The sequence below is a fragment of the Nicotiana sylvestris genome, chromosome 3 (genome assembly GCF_000393655.2).
Source record: "Nicotiana sylvestris chromosome 3, ASM39365v2, whole genome shotgun sequence".
Lineage (NCBI taxonomy): Eukaryota > Viridiplantae > Streptophyta > Magnoliopsida > Solanales > Solanaceae > Nicotiana > Nicotiana sylvestris.
The window spans coordinates 73,691,199-73,708,071 of record NC_091059.1 but is presented as its reverse complement, the minus strand read 5'-3'; the positions used below and the strand labels follow the sequence as shown (position 1 = coordinate 73,708,071).

General features: G+C 39.4%; 1 long non-coding RNA gene across 1 annotated transcript; it reads left to right on the top strand.

Annotated features, from left to right (window-relative positions):
• Positions 1–10,764: 10,764 nt before the first annotated feature.
• LOC104211456 (uncharacterized) lies at positions 10,765–14,548 on the top strand. The gene is made up of 2 exons (XR_707133.2): positions 10,765–11,426; positions 14,278–14,548. It is a non-coding gene; the product is annotated as an uncharacterized lncRNA (long non-coding RNA).
• Positions 14,549–16,873: the final 2,325 nt, after the last annotated feature.

The following is a 16,873-nucleotide window of genomic DNA, read 5'->3' as shown; positions in this document are numbered from 1 at the left end:
GGGCTGCCTATGTATCCCTTCTTAAATTGGAATCAGGTCAGGCGTAGTTCAATTTACATCATATAAGGAAAGCATAAAGATTACACATAGTAACGCTTGACTGCATCTGAATTGATCGGCTGGCCAGACTTCTCCATCCATTTCTACAAGTATGAGGGCTCCTCCTATCAAAACCCGGTGAACCATGTATGGACCCTGCCAGTTGAAAGAGAACTTCCCTTTGGCTTCACCTTGATGCAGAAAAATTTTCTTTAACACCAGCTGTCCCGGTCCGAACTGTCTTGGCTTGACTCTTTTGTTGAAGGCTCTGGACATTCTGTTATGATAGAGTTGACCATGGAAGACTGCATTCATTATCTTTCCATCTATAAGGGCTAGTTGCTCATAACGAATTTTTACCCACTCTGCGTCGTCGAGCTCAACTTCTTGTATGATCCTTAGGGAATGAATCTCTACCTCAGCGGGAATGACAACCTCTGTACCGTAAACCATCTTATAGGGGGTTACCCTGGTTGATGTGCGAACTGTAGTCCGATACCCTAGTAGAGCAAATGATAACTTCTTTTGCCACTATCTATGATTTTTTATCATTTTCCTCAGTATCTTCTTGATATTCTTATTGGCGGCTTCTACAGATCCATTCATCTGAGGTCTGCAGGCTGTGGAATTCTTGTGTTTGATCTTGAAAGTTTCACACATAGCTTTCATCATGTCGCGTTGAGGTTGGAGCCATTATCAGTAATGATTGACTCTAGAATTTTGAATCGACAAACAATGCGGTCGCGGACAAAGTCTGCTACGACTTTCTTAGTCACTACTTTGTAAAATGTTGCTTCGACCTATTTGGTGAAATAGTCGATGGCTACTAGGATAAACCTGTGTCCGTTGGAAGTAGCAGGCTCGATTGGTCCAATAATGTCCATTCCCTAGGCGGCGAATGACCACGGTGGGCTTGTTGTGTTAAGCTCACATGGAGGTACCTTTATCATGTCTGCATGTATTTGACAGCGGTGGCATATTTGGACATACTGGATGCAGTCCGTCTCCATAGTCATCCAAAAGTAACCAGCCCGGAGTATCTTCTTTGCTAAGACAAAACTGTTCATATGTGTATCGTAGGCCTCAGCATGAATTTCCTCTAGTAGCCTGGATGCTTCCTTTGCGTCGACACATTTTAATAATCCTAAATCGAGAGTCCTCTTATATAGGATTCCTCCGCTGTGAAAGAAGTTGTTGGACAATCTCCGAAGTGTGCATTTCTGAGTAGGATTCGCAAGCTTCGGGTACTCTCCTTTTGCTAAATATTCCTTGATATCATGAAACCAAGGCTTTCCGTCTTCTTCCTCTTCAACATGGGCATAGTAAGATGGATGATTATGGATTTTCACTGGAATGGGATCAATGAAATTCTTGTCGGGATGCTGTATCATAGATGATAGGGTAGACAATGCATCGACGAACTCATTCTGGATTCTGGGAACATGCTGGAATTCCGTCTTCGTGAACCTCTTTCTCAATTCCCATACGTGATGCAAATACGGGAGTATTTTGGAGTTCTTGGTCTTCCATTCTCCTCGTACCTGATGTATACGTAAGTCTGAATCTCCAATCACTTGCAGCTCTTGAACGTTCATGTCAATGGCCATTTTGAGTCCTAAAATGTAGGCTTCATACTCGGCCATATTGTTGGTGTAGGGGAACCTGAGTTTGGCTAACACCGGATAATGTTGACCAGTTTCTGATATTAGGACTGCTTCTATGAACTCCTTTGAAGTTTGCCGCTCCATCGAAGAACATTCTCTAACCGTCATAGGATTCCGCATTGGCTTCTCCTATGAATGATACCTCTTTATCAGGAAAATGCTTTTTCATGGGTTCGTATCCTCCATCCACGACGTTTTTAGCAAGGTGGTCTGCCAGTGCCTGTCCCTTGACCACTTTTTGAGTTACGTAAACAATGTCGAACTCACTCAACAGGATTTGCCATTTGTCTAGCTTGTCGGTGGGCATGAGCTTCTGAAAGATGTACTTCAAGGGGTCCATTCTCGATATGAGATATGTAGTATAGGCGTAGAAGTAATGTCTCAGCTTCTGAGCTACCCAAGTCAAATCACAACATGTGCGTTCCAATAGAGAACATCGGGCCTCGTACGGGGTGAAATTTTTACTGAGATAATAAATGGCTTGTTCCTTCCTCCCTATTTTGTCGTGCTTCCCCAGAACGCAGCCAAAAGCTCCATCTAACACTGCAAGGTAGAGTAATAAGGGTCTACCTAGATCGGGCGGGACTAAGACTGGTGGTATTGACATGTACTCCTTGATTTTGTCAAAGGCCTTTTGACAGTCATAGGTCCATTTGGTGGCGGCATCCTTCTTTAACATCTTAAAGATCGGCTCATAGATAGCTGTAGACTGTGCTATGAATCAACTGATGTAGTTAAGCCTTCCCAAGAAACTCATCACATCCTTCTTATTCTTTGGTAGTGGTAGTTCCTGAATAACTTTGACTTTCGATGGATCCAGTTCTATTCCTCGGCGGCTCAGCATAAACCCAAGCAATTTCCCAACAGGAACCCCAAATGCGCACTTTGCGGGGTTTAGTTTTAGGTTGTATCTCCGCAGTCTATTGAAGAACTTCCTCAGATCTTCTATATGGTCAGTGGCCTTCTTGGATTTGATAATAACATCATCCACATATACCTCTATCTCCTTGTGTATCATATCATGGAAAATGGTAGTCATGGCCCTCATGTAAGTGGCCCCTGCATTCTTCAGGCCGAATAGCATCATCTTGTAACATTACACTCCCCACAGCGTAATTAAAGCTGTTTTCTCAGCATCTTCCTTATCCATCTAGATCTGATGATAACCAGCGAAACAATCTATGAATGACTGTAGCTCATGCTTGGCGCAATTGTCAATCAGGATGTGTATATTTGTCAAAGGGAAGTCTTCTTTCAGACTAGCCCGGATGAGATCCCGGTAGTCGACATAGACTCTGACCTTCCCATCCTTCTTTGGCACTGGCACAATGTTGGCTAACCATGTCGGGTATTCTGCTACCCTAAGAACCTTAGTGTTGATCTACTTGGTGACTTCTTCCTTGATTTTTGAACTCATATCAGGCTTGAACTTTCTGAGGTTTTGCTTTACCGGTGGACATATTGGATCGGTTGGCAGTTTGTGAGCCACAATAGACGTACTCAGACCAGTCATGTCATTATACGACCAGGCGAATATGTCCTCACACTCCTTCAGAAATTCTATGTATTCTTTCTTCTCCAATGGCTATAGGTGAGTGCTGATTCGCATTTCCTTGATGTTTTCTGCATCTCCCAGGTTGACAATTTCGGTCTCGTCCAGGTTGGACTTAGGTCTGTTCTCAAAGATATCAACTTCTTTGACAATCTCGTTAGGTATGTCATCTTCTTCTAAATCCATGTCCGTTTGTTGCGTTGTCTCATTGCATGTCATAATCATTGGTTCATCAAGACAAGTAATAGTAATGCTGTATTGGTAAAGTAAGGAGAGAAAATGATAGCAATAAATATTAATTCATAAGAAAAGATCAAAAATGCTTTTGATAAATTGAATAACTGTTTTGAACATCGAAGATCTTATTGCGGGAATTGAAAAATGCGAAAAGAAAATCATTTAGTAAATAAAATAGTGAATAATGCTTGTTTTAGCCTTGCTACCCCGAGGCTCATCGGGCTTTGGTTGTCCTGATGGTTCAATTCTTGAGATGTGCCCCTCTGTTCACAGCCTGTATGGAAGGGCCTTCCTCCCCCTCCTCCTCGAGAATAACACAACAATCTATATCATTGTCCTCTAGAAACAAGTTCTTTATTACTACAAGTGCTTCTTCTTCATCTAACCCATAAATAATGTCGGCCTGTTGGAAGGTCTGCTCCAGATGTGGTATTGGCTGCTCTAGTGGGTAGTAAGGACCACGCCATGGTGGCGACCAACTATTGAATTCTTCCCAGGTGTATTCATACCCCAAACTGAAGGTAGTGCCATGTTTCTTGAGTTTTATGGGTTTAGAGATTCCTTGGAGGTTCTTGCCTTTAATGGGACTAAGAGGAGGAGTGGGTGGAGGACCCCTGGATCTTGTGAAATAAGATGATGATGCTAGAGTGCACGAACTAACCTTTGGGGAGAGTAATAATAAAAACAAAATAAAACAAAATGTAATCAAGTCAGTGAGGATTATAAAAAGTATTGCAATATTTAAACACATAGTGCGGGAATGTAAAGCGTGTCCTAATTTGGGAACCTCTTTGTGCCCGAGTTAGGCCTAGCGACAAATAGATTTGAAGAAGTTTTAATGCTAAATGCCTCATTTTATTGATAAAGATAGGCAAATCACAAAATGACACTAAATAAGCAAGAAATAAAAGTCACTAATGGCCATTGGCCTTATTACATTTGGAAAGCGAGTAAACCTAATCTATTTGGCCTCAGAAGGACCTTCCTCAGGTTGAATGCTCTCATTGATTAAATCCTCCAGCTCGCGTAGGTTCACTAGTGAAAATGCCTTTGCCAGGTGTTCTCCTTCGTTTCCCTCAGCGTTCTGGCAGTCGGTGACTCTCTTCCTCACTTTTCCTTCCAATTCCAGCAGACTATATTCTAGATATTCCAAGTTTTCGCTAGCTTTGGCGGGCCTCTCTTTCCACTCATTGATTTGGTCATTTGATGGAAGACTCCTCCACTTGTATAGCAAGAGTGGGGTGTGCTAACAATACCGAAACTGGGGACCTCATGCCTCATTTTCTGCAAAACAAAAGGTTTAGACCCTACCCCCTCCGGACTCGACTATTTATACATCAACAATTAGCATGAAGCATTTAGTTCTCCAAATAAATGCACTGAACGTGATGATGTCTGTTTGGGTTCAGGGAAACCTAGTGGACTTTTGGACAAGGCTATCTTAAAGGATCATTATGTGGACAACATAACTGACCCGGCTAGGTTTGACCATGATGCATGCACAATTTAAACAGAGTAAGGTTTCTATGGGGTTTTAGACTGGTACCCTTGAGCGGACAACTCAAGGGAGAAGGCACGAAACTGTCGACTGTACCACTAATCAAATAAGCCTTTCCGAATTTAGGGGGTAATGATATAGGAAGGGCGCAACCACTCATCAAGCATTGCTATAATATTGGTTTGGCACGAGTGGAGTATGATGTTGAGCATGATTATGCAATAATTAAAAGCATGTTGACATGTATTTGCACGTTAATAAAGCGATAAATACAACAATTTTATAATTTAAAGCGGTTATGAAGGAAGGAAACAAGAAAGATATGTCAGTTTTGCTTTTGAAGAAACTAAACACTTAAAGGAATTAAACAAATAATTGCACATAGGGAGGGTACAAATTCACAAAAGGGTATGAAATGGTAAAATCCTAAATCTCCCCAACAGAGTCGCCATGCTGTCGCGCCCCCTTTTTCTCGCGAAATCAGGTTTATGACATTTTTGGTTGGGACAACTCTTTCCTTTTGGGAAAGAGGGTTTGCATTTTTGAAAAGTCGCCACCTAACGATTTAAGGTGCGTTAGGTCACCTATAGGATTTATTTCTAACTACGTTTGATAACCAAAGACAGGGTAAGGGCTGAAAATTATCCTAAGGAGAAGGTGTTAGGCACCGCTCAGGATCCACTAGTGTGGTTCCCGACCAAATAGTTTTTGTGAATTTGTACAAGTAGCATATAACCAAGTATAACTCAAATAGTAGGGGATTTAAGTTTAAGTACATAGATGTTTGGAAAGCAGTTAATGAAAAGCAAGATTTTGAAAAGAATTATAATCTAAGAATATTCGGGAATGTGAAAGGGGGTGACCTAGGTTTGTTTGTAATATGGATTACATCAATGCAATACCCGGTATGACACTCCTTAAATAGGGGCTACACGTGGTATTAGCGCACAAGTCATCACATCCATATCTACCCTTCCGGCCCTGTGAAGGTAATTAAAATGAGGGTTGGTTTCGACCCCTATTGCATGCTGTTACCCATCCATTCCTATAAGACCTGGAGGAATTTAGGACTCCTATCCTATAAAAAGGGGGTTCTATGTAGACCCTCAAGTTTAAAGGTAAAATACTAAAGTGACATATAATAAACAAGCAGGACTTCAATTAAGGGGGAGCATGGAAGACAAATGAAAGGCTCAAATATACCTCCACACACAGTACACATAAACAACATGACTCATACATAATTAAGGTCTAAATTTAGATCCTAAGCATGGTATCTAAGTGATAACAACAGAGTCATATTTATAACATTACTCAAATAGGAAGTCCTATCAGGCTTGCATACTGATTTTAACATGCTGACAGTTAAACAAAAACGATTCTGGTTTTATTTAAGTTTATTACCTAAGGCTTGCCTAGACATAAAATAATATGCAGCAGTCACCAGAATTATTGAAACAGTTTGGAAGTTATTTTACCTAAAGCATGTTGTTCTAAATGTTGCAAAGACATGCATGGATTGTGACCAGTTTCACTTAAATAGGATAATCAAACATGAGACTGTTTTATGTCCTTTTTCGTGCATCAGTAGTTTAACTAAGTGTGACTGAGTGAGTGTGAACAAGATCCTAAACAGGGTATCTAACATGCACATATGAAAATGCAGGCTGATTTCAGGATATGCAGAATTCCTGAAGCATGGTTTCTAAATGCCCAAAGAGTTACAGTATGATTTCAAGATGTGCAGAAGCAACATTTTATGTTAATGCTGTTACTTAGCCTAAAGCAGAATTTCTAAGTGGTAAAGTGATGTCAAATGAGATGTTGAAACAGTAAAACTAAGAATATGGTATCTAATGCATGACATGCTTTGAATATATTGGTCTTACACATCGATTCTAATGCACATATAGGAAATGTAAACCTAAGACATGGTTTCTACCCATTGATGTTGATAGCATATATAACTACTCTCCCTTTTCACTAGCCAGCCCCAATACTTGTTTAAAATAGATTATTACAGACCAATACTGAAATGAATTACATAAGAAAAATAAAAGTGACACTATAGGGATCCTGAAAACAGGCCCAGAGTTTCAACACCTGATTAGGACTTCCTCTCTGAGTTATATAATAAATCACCTCAAGTGTCAAGATTCTTTCATAGCTTTTCCTCATATCTGGGTGTGTCAGAGTTCCCTAAGTACCTCAAGGGATCCCGAGAAGTGCTCACACCCAAATTTCATAGCCAAGACAGAGTAAGTGCAGTGTGGAAAGACCAACTTTCATGTGTCCAAGTTTAGAGGGAGCTCAAGGGTCCAAGGCAAGGCTCACACAAAAGGGGCAAGACTTAGTGGTCTAAGAGTAGAGTGAGAGTGCTTGACATAGTTTTGAAAAGGTTGAATTGGAAAATAGTTTTGAAACAACATGTTTGAAATAAGTTTGCAAAACAACAGAAGAGTGGCTTAGTGAAAAAATAGTTTTGAAATTGGAAGGAAATAGGAGCAACAACAACTTGGAACAAGCCAGCACACACACAGCAAGTTCAAAGTGTAGTATCATTTCAACATTCACAAGCAGGGATGTAAGGGGTTGGAGATAATTAGAAAACACATAAGAGTAAACATACAATAGGTAGCTTTGCATATACGTTAGGATTAGAGAAGTCCTGGGGGGGGGGGTGAAGATGTATTATAGAACTTATTAGTCACAGAAACAATCTTACCACAAAGAGGTTTATGCTAGGAATTAAAGCAACACCAGTGAAACAGAATCACGTTGAAGGCTATTAAGGGGTAACATGTTGAGTTTAAGGGGGAGAGATACCATAATCATACTAGTAGAACAATAAGTAGACACGATAGTTGCAGGGTAGAAAACAATAAGTAGAAGCATAGTATAGAAATAGGAAGAACTGAAATACCAAAGAAACATATTGTTTTTCAAGCTTTAAACTAGACTGAGGACATACCAGTTAAAAGAGAGTAAACACAGAGTGTATAATACTCAGTCTTGGCTTGCAGCCGACTGAGAATGGCAAATAATCAAAAAGAAGAGCAAGAGAGAATATGTGTGCGTATGAGAGAGAGAGGGTTTAGGACAATGTGTTCGTCCCCTTGAAGTGAGAATAAATGAGAGTCTATATATTAGTCGATAGCTAGGTAGAATAAGGTAAGGAATCAATTATTCAGTAATTAGGAAAAATTACATAATCAATCATGCATAAAATCAGCAAAGTTTCCTCTAATAAAGGGGTAACCAGTTAACGATAAAGAGCAGTGCATATAATTAAGGAAAGAAAATTAACTACTTAAGTACGGGGTGGGTAACTATGGGTAAATGAATAAAAGTTCAATTAAGGGAACAACCAATAAGAATCATCAAGTATCACAATTAATCATAAATAAGGCAAGAAAGAATCAAATGTTTTAGAAATAGGAAAAATAATCAGAAATCAGTATATAGGTATTACCGTAGCTAATCAGTGAATAAAGATTTAAAATAATACTAATTTAGGGAAAATGATATAGGTTTTCCATGAATAACAGATAGGATAAGCATAAACACATAAAAATCAATCCAGATTTGAATATGAAACCCTAATAAAAGCACACTAGGGTAAAAAATCATACGACGTTCAAATTAAATGAAGGAGAAATCATATGAATCCAAGTACAGAACAGAGCTATGTATCAAATAACATGGATCGACTCAGAATCCTAACATATTGTCAAAAATTAGGGGTCTTAACACAGACTAGTTAGGGTTGAAGAAAAACTCAACATAATTGATTAAATCACCTAAGAATTAGAGAATAAGCACTTAAAATCGGAAAATGTCTTGAAGCAAAGATTTTCAGGAAATCCTAGCTAAGAAGAAATGAAGACACTTGGAAATCAGAAGGTTTTTCATAAAAGTAAGCAAATATAGTTCAATTTATCTCAGATCTGTACTGATCTGAGAAGTTTAAGAGATGAAAGTAGTTTTTTTTGTAAAAAATAACGCAGAGGTGAAGATCGGCTTAGAAACCCATAGGTTTTAGCAAAAATAGCAAGATCTTACTCAAAATCGATCCATGGCAGCCTGAAACAGGCAAGAACATGGCAAGGTATGAGTGGACTCACCCTTGTCCCTTGAGGGCATTAGAGACAACATAAATCCCGGCGTGAGAGAGCCATGAGAGGCCTGAGGATGGTGAAGAACAACCATGGTTGATGGTGGAGAGTGATGGTGAAGTGAAATTTAGGGTTTGGGTCTGAGAGAGCTCTAGAGAATTCGAGAGAGGAGGGAGATGAGTGTCGGCGGGGTCAAGAGAAAAATGAGGGGTTTGGAAAGGGGGTAGTTTAGGTTAATTAAGGAAAGGGAGAATATGGACCGTTGATCACAATGATCAACGACCAGGATTTGTCAGGGTGTTGGGTCGGGTAGTATTAGGACTTGGACCTGGGTCTGTGGGTTATTAAATTGGGTTGGGTGTCCGATTGGATTTAGGCTAGAATTTAAATAGGGAGTGGCTAATTGTTAAATACCCATCAACATTAGATAAAATAAAATTAAAGCTAAATAGGTGAAATTAAGGTAATTAACTAACATTTAAAATATAAAATGACCGATTTTGAATTAAAATAGCATGAAGTGTACAATTAGACTATAATTGCAAAATTATTGTAATTATAGTCAAATAATGCCAAGTTGGCTAATTTGTGGAATAATTAAATCCTAATAGTGATTAAAAAGATATATTTGAGCTAAGAAATACTTTGAAATTACTTGTAATGTAATTTATGAATAATTATTGGATATAAAATACTGAATAAATTAGAAAATAAATTGATAATAATATGAAAAATTGTGAAAAATACAAATTATTATAAAAGTGATTTTGAAGGAATATATGCAAATTTTAAAAAAATAGTTTGAGGAAAAATTGGGTATCAACAGCAACCTGATTCCTTTATAACCCGGGATATGTAGGTTGTCCAAAATCAGGACTCGATTGCGCCTTTTTCTTTTATTTTCTTCCTCTTTTGAATAACGATTTGGTCAAAAATTAGTCACACGGCTCACTTTATTTTTGCCTAAAAACTCTTCATATTTCCAAGCAAAGAGGGGCAGCTGTGAGCACCTAATTTTTAACCATATTTGATTTTCCACTCACTTTTTAATATTTAAATAGATTTCAAGTTTAATTTTAATATTTTAGATAAATTAAAAATTACGAAAAAGAGTCACATTTTAGTGTAAGTTTTATCTTTATTTTACAGAGAAAGAAAAGTTTCCAAAAAAGGATATAATTTTATATAGTTTAGTGCAATTTTTAAGTTAGAGATTTTTTCAACAAATAAATACCGAGTATGTAGTAATTTTTACCTTGCTATTTAATTTAATAAATGTAGTGTTTTTATATTTATTGTTTTTCTAAAACAAATATAGAAAATCAAAAAGAAAAGGACATGAACTCATCAAATGGTGACATTTTGTCTTCTACCCAAGATTTCTTCCCCTTAATTCTCCAGCTCATCCCTCACGTAGTCCATACTCATCCTTATTTAAAAAAAATATTTTAATCAAATAAACATTTTGTTCCCTCTATCCTCGTGCCCCCTTTCAATTGGGAGAATCTTTCCCATAACAGAATTGCTGGGAACTTTCTCTAATTTTAGTGGACCACACTATACACCTGGAGACAAAAATTATATTCTTGCTATCTCCTTTTTTTGATCCCCAAGCACAAACACACTATATATGTAGATGCCAAAAGCTAATAAAAAGATAGATAAAAATGAAAGGAACAGGGGGATCTGGGGAACGAAGAACCTGGGGGAAAATAGAAAAAGAGAACGAAGAGTAATGAGAGATCAGAGAAACAAAAAAGAGAACGTCTTCTTCTTCAAGCAAAATCACAGTAGCCATACACCATTAAAACGCCATTTTTCTTCATAACTTCACTATGTAAATCCCAAAAGAAACTCAGCTCTTCACCACCCTCGAACCCTTCCACTCTAGAGCCATCCCTCTTCACCTCTCTTCCTCCTTTCTTTCGCTGCTGTTACGTCGCCAGAAACTAGCCGCAAACACTTCCCTAAACAGCCCCAAAAACCCCCGATTCTAGCTTAAAATTGACTCCAAAACCCTACCCGAACAGCCCCTGTTTTGCACCAGCAAAATCAAATCTAGAACCTGCAAACTCCAACTCGAAATCTCCTCCAGAAATAGTTCAAAAACGAGCTCAAAAACATCTAGTTTTTCCAGCGATAATCAGCCACAAACCAGCTGAAAATCAGCTCCAAACAATCAGCCAAACACCTGAAATTTCAGCGCCCAACCACCATCAAAAACCGATTGAAATAGTAAAGCTTTCAGTCGAGGTCGCGGCGAGTTCGCGATGCTCCGTTCGTGGCCTGGGATGACGGCTCTGTTTGTTTTAACCGGTGATGTAAGTTTTCTGCATGATGTTTTGCTATTCTTCATTTTTACCTACTGAGTTAAATTGAACTTGTTTTAATTGCTTTCTCTTGCTTAAGAGTCTTATTTGCTTCTTTGCTCAATCTCCTATAGCCGCCTCTCATGGTTTTATTTCTTTTTGTTTTTATTATAACTAGTCTGCTAAATAATTTAGTGTGTCATTTTTATTGTATATTGTGAAGTGATCAGTTATATTAATAGAGTAAACTAGGAAATAAAGAAAAGTAAGGATTGAGAACTTAACTGAATTTTTACAATTGGGTTATTGCATTAGTAATTTAAGAATGAATTTCGGATTTATTGTTGGGCCACTAGAATAAATTTGAAGGCTTTATTTAATTCCAACATAGTAACACAAGGCCCCAGAATACTTTTTAAGTCAGAAATGAGCGAAATAAAATAATTTGGGCTGTGACTAGGTGTCCGGTGGGTAGAAACAAAAGAAATTCGGACCTTAAAGATTTGGGGCTAAAATAAATCATCAGACAAGCCCATTTTTACGATAATATGATGCTGGCCCGCTTCTTCTTTAATTGCAAAAGCTAACCCACTTTTCACGATTAATATTCATAAACTCTTGCTCTACGATAATCCCAAAAATTAGCTTAGGAGAACAATTGATGAATGTTCGTAGAAAATGCTTTAAGCACGCTCCTAATTAATCAAACCATCGTGATTATGTATATGTTCGCGTGATATAATTATGATTTTTTAAATTAAATCGAGGTATGTGTTCGCACAACTTTGGCATTAATAAAGCGTGATTACTTGTGGACACGTACGCGTGACATGATTCTTGATGCGCCAAACGAAATGAATACACATACGCGTGATTCGTTTCAAATTAAAAGCGGTAAAAGGTAAAAATGTGCATAGGTTCTAAAATGAGTAATTAAACAATTTAATTAAGCCAGGTATGATTAAAGCGACCGTGCTAAAATTACGGAACCCGGGAATGCCTAATACCTTCTCCTTGGTTAACAGAATTCCTTATTTAGAATTTTTGGTTCGCAGACTTTTAAATAAAGTCAAAAATTTTCTCGATATAGGATTTAAAAATAAACCGGTGACTTAGGACACCAAAAATAAATTATTCCAAGTGACGACTCTGAAAAATAAATAAAATAATTCCATTTCGAATAATATCCCTTTAATTGGAAAAACTCCCTTATATCCCCACGGATGGGTAAAATGGAGGTGTGACACGCATTGTTCTTCGTTTTTCAAACTCTCTCAAACCCTAAGCCCTCTTGGGCGATTTTCTAAAGAATACTTCTTCTCCAAATCAATTGTAAGTTGTTTCTAACTCATTTTCTTTAATCTATAACATCTTTTCACATGATTTAAATTCAAAATCAAGGGTTTTCATAGGGGAAATTTGGTGTTTTGGGTAGAACTTAGGATTTTCAATTTTTGGGGATTTGGACCTCGATTTGAGGTCCGATTTCAAAACAAATTATATATTTGAGTTCATGGGTGAATGGGTAATCAAGTTTTGGTTCAAACCTCGGGTTTTGACCATGTGGGACCGGGATCGATTTTTGACTTTTGGGGGAAATCATTGGAAAACCTATTTTCATGCATTAGAATTGAGTCATTTAGTATTTACTGATATTGTTAAGTAAATTGTGGCTAGATACAAGCAAATTGGTGGTAGAAACAAGAGGTAAAGCGATAGTTGAGGCTTGAATTGTGTTTGTGGCATTAAGGTAAGTGTTTGGTCTAACCTTAGCTTGAGGGATTAAGAGTTGTGTCTTATTTGCTATGTATTAGTTGTTGAGTATGACGTATAGGCATGGTGACGAGTATCTATACATTGGTGTCAAGCATGCTCGTGGGTCTTATACTATGATTTATATGACTCTGTTTTCGTATTGTTCATGCTCTATATGATAATTTCTATTGTTGAACAAGGCTTGTGGAAGTTTTATCGGTAATTGAACATGGTAAAGCGTTGGCTCAAGTTGAGAATTGAGTTGTGAAGTAAATGTGAAAAAGAGGAGAGATTTATGATATTGTCTCCCTTGCCGGGATGTTATTACTTTTGATATTATCTCCCTTGCCGGGATGTTATTGCTTTTGATATTATCTCCCTTGTCGGGATGTTATTGTTTTTGATATTATCTCCCTTGACGGGATGCTATTACTCATGATATTGTTTCCCTTGCTGGGATATTATTGTTATGCTATTGTTCCGTTGCTGGGATTTTATTGTGATATTATTGATTCCCTTGCTCAAATTGCTTTGTGATTGTTGCTTGGGTGAGGAAGAGTGTAAAGCACGAAGGGTGATGCCGTGTATGATTTTGGGAGTGTTAATCCACGAAGGGTGATGCCGTGCCAATATTGTTAGGTAAAAGCACGAAGGGTGAGGCCGTGCCACATGATGTACAATGTTGTGCCATGATATGAGTAATAATGCACGAAGGATAATTCCGTGCCATGATTATGTGAGGTAAAAGCATGAAGGGTGATGTCGTGCCGATTATATTGATTCATATGGTGAGGACGAGAGTAAAAGCACGAAGGGTGATGTCGTGCACTTGTCTTTGATTTCTGATTCTTGCTGATTATTGAATTATGGTGTTCTTTACATGTATCTGTTGGTTTTCTGTTGTTACTTGTTGTTCCCCACAACATGTTTCCCCCTCCTATCTTTAACTGTAAATTTCTGCATTTATTTTCCGCTATATATGATTTAACTGCACAGGTTTATTTGGTAGTCTTGTCCTAGCCTCGTCACTATTTTGCCGAGGTTAGGCTAGGAACTTACCAGCACATGGGGTCGGTTGTGCTGATACTACACTTTACACTGTGTGCAGACCCCGGTGCTGCAGCTTTTGGACCATATTGAGGTTGCTGCCTTCAGTCCACCAGGCGACTCGAGGTAGTCCTGCAGGCGTCCGCAGGCCTTGATGTCTCCTTCTATCCTTCCATACTATTTCTTTTATGTAATTCAAGAATAACTTTGTATTTATATTTTGAACCCCTATTTGTAGTATTCCTAAACAGTCTATGAGATTGTGACACTAGTTCTGGGTAGGTTTTGGTTATGGATTTGTATCGGTATTATTATTAAGTTGTTACATTTCATTCTTCCGCTTTATTATTTCGGCTGTTTATATAATGTTAATTCATAATTGTTAAAGGATTAAAAATGGAAAAGGTAAAATATTTGGAATGATTGGCTTTCCTAGCTTTCACTAGTAGGCGCCATCACGACTCCCGAGGGTGGGAAATCTGGGTCGTGACAAGTTGGTATCAGAGCTCTAGGTTGATTAGGTCTCACAATTCACGGACAAGCTTAGTAGAGTCTGAAAGATCGGTACAGAGACGTCTGTATTTATCCCCTAGAGGCTACAAAGTTAGGAAAAAATTCACATCTATTCTTTCCTATCGTGCGACTTGATTTCTCAATGCTAATTGAACTTCCACTCTGTTCTTTCGCATATGATGAGAACACGTACCGCTTCATCAGCTGACCAATAGCTCGAGACCCCAGTAGCAGCTCCTGCGAGGGGTAGAGGTCGAGGCCGTGCTAGAACCCGAAGTAGAGGTAGGGCTTAGCCTAGAGCTCGAGCAGCAGCACCAGCGTCGGAGCCTCAGGTTGAGTTTGACAATGAGGTTCCAGCCTAGACAGTTTTAGCAGGACCAGCCCAGGTCCTAGAGGGGTTCATTGCTACCTTGGTACTTCAAGATGCTTTGGTCCGTCTAGTGGGCCTTATGGAGAGTGTCGCTCAGGTAGGTTTGCTTCCTGTAGCACCAGCCGTCTCTCAGGCTGGAGGAGGAGCCCGGACTCCTACTACTCGCACTCTAGAGCAGATGGATCCTTAGTTTTAGACTCCAGCAGCTCAGCCAGTTGGGGTAGTTCAGCCTGGTGTTATGGCACAAACCGGAGAGGGGCCAACTATGTCTGCTGATGCATTGTGGAGATTGGACAGGTTCACCAAGCTCTTCACTACTACTTTTGGTGGTACATCTTTGGAGGATCCCGAGGATTATTTGGATAGTTGTCATGAGGTTCTTTGGAACATGGGGATAGTAGAGACCAATGGGGTCGACTTTGATTCTTTTCGTTTGTCTGGATCCTCCAAGACTTGGTGGAGAGATTATTGTTTGGCTAGACCAGCTGGGTTACCAGCTTTGACTTGGGATCAGTTCTCCCAGCTATTTTTGGAGAAGTTTCTTCCTATCACTTAGAGGAAGAACTATCAGAGGCAGTTTGAGTGTCTCTAGTAGGGTTCTATGACTGTCACTCAGTACGAGACCAGATTCATTGACTTGGCCCGTCATGCTCTTCTTATATTTCCCATTGAGAGAGAGAGAGAGAGGAGGTTCATTGAGGGACTCATTTATCCCTATTCGATTGCAGATGGCTAAGGATATGGGGAGCGAGATTTCTTTTCAAGATGCAGCCAATGTGGCTAGGAGAGTTGAGATGGTTCTATCACAGGGGGGTGGTCAAGGGTTTGGCAAGAGGCCTCGTCATTCGGGCAGGTTCAGTGGTGCCTCATTTGGAGGCAGGGATTCTTTTGGTAGGGGCCATTCTTCTAGGCCATTTCATTCAGCACTTCAGGCTTCTCATGGTGCTCCAGGTGGCCGTGGTTCTTATATGTAGTATTTTGATCAGTTGCCCTACAGTGCACCGCCAGCTCCTATCAGTGTACCTCCACTCAGAGTTTTTAGAGTGGTTATTCAGGCCGTCAAGGTCAGCAGTCTCAGCAGCTGAGGGTTTGTTACACTTGTGGCTATACAAGGCATATTGCTAGATTTTGCCCTCGAGCAGCTCTCAGCATCAGGGTTCCCTTGCCATGGTTCAGGCACCGAGTGTTCCACCGCCTGCTCAACTAGCTAGACGTTGAGGTAGAGGTGCTAGAGGTGGAGGTAGAGGTATTAGAGGTGGAGTTCAGGCCGCCAGAGGTGGAGGCCAGCCAGTAGGAGGCCGGCCTAGGGATGTAGTTCAGAGTGGTGGGGCCCAACCCCAATGCTATGCTCTTCCAGCCAGGCCTGAGGCTGAGGCTTCCGATGTAGTTATCACAAGTGTTGTTCTGGTTTGTAGTAGAGATGCTTTAGTTCTATTTGATGCAGGATCTATATACTCCTATGTGTCATCTTATTTGCACTGTATCTAGTCATGCCTAGTAATTCTTTGGGTACTCCGGTATATGTGTCTACATCGGTGGGTGATTCTATTGTGGTAGATCGTGTCCATCATTCTTCTATAGTTGTGATTGGGGATCCTGAGACTCGAGTATATTTGTTACTTCTGGACATGGTTGATTTTGATGTCATATTGAGGATGGACTGGTTATCACCTTAACACGCTATCTTGCACTGTCATTCCAAGACTGTGACCTTAGCCTTGCCGGGTTTACCTTATTTAGAGTGGAGGGGGACTTTTGGTCATCCTACCCGCAG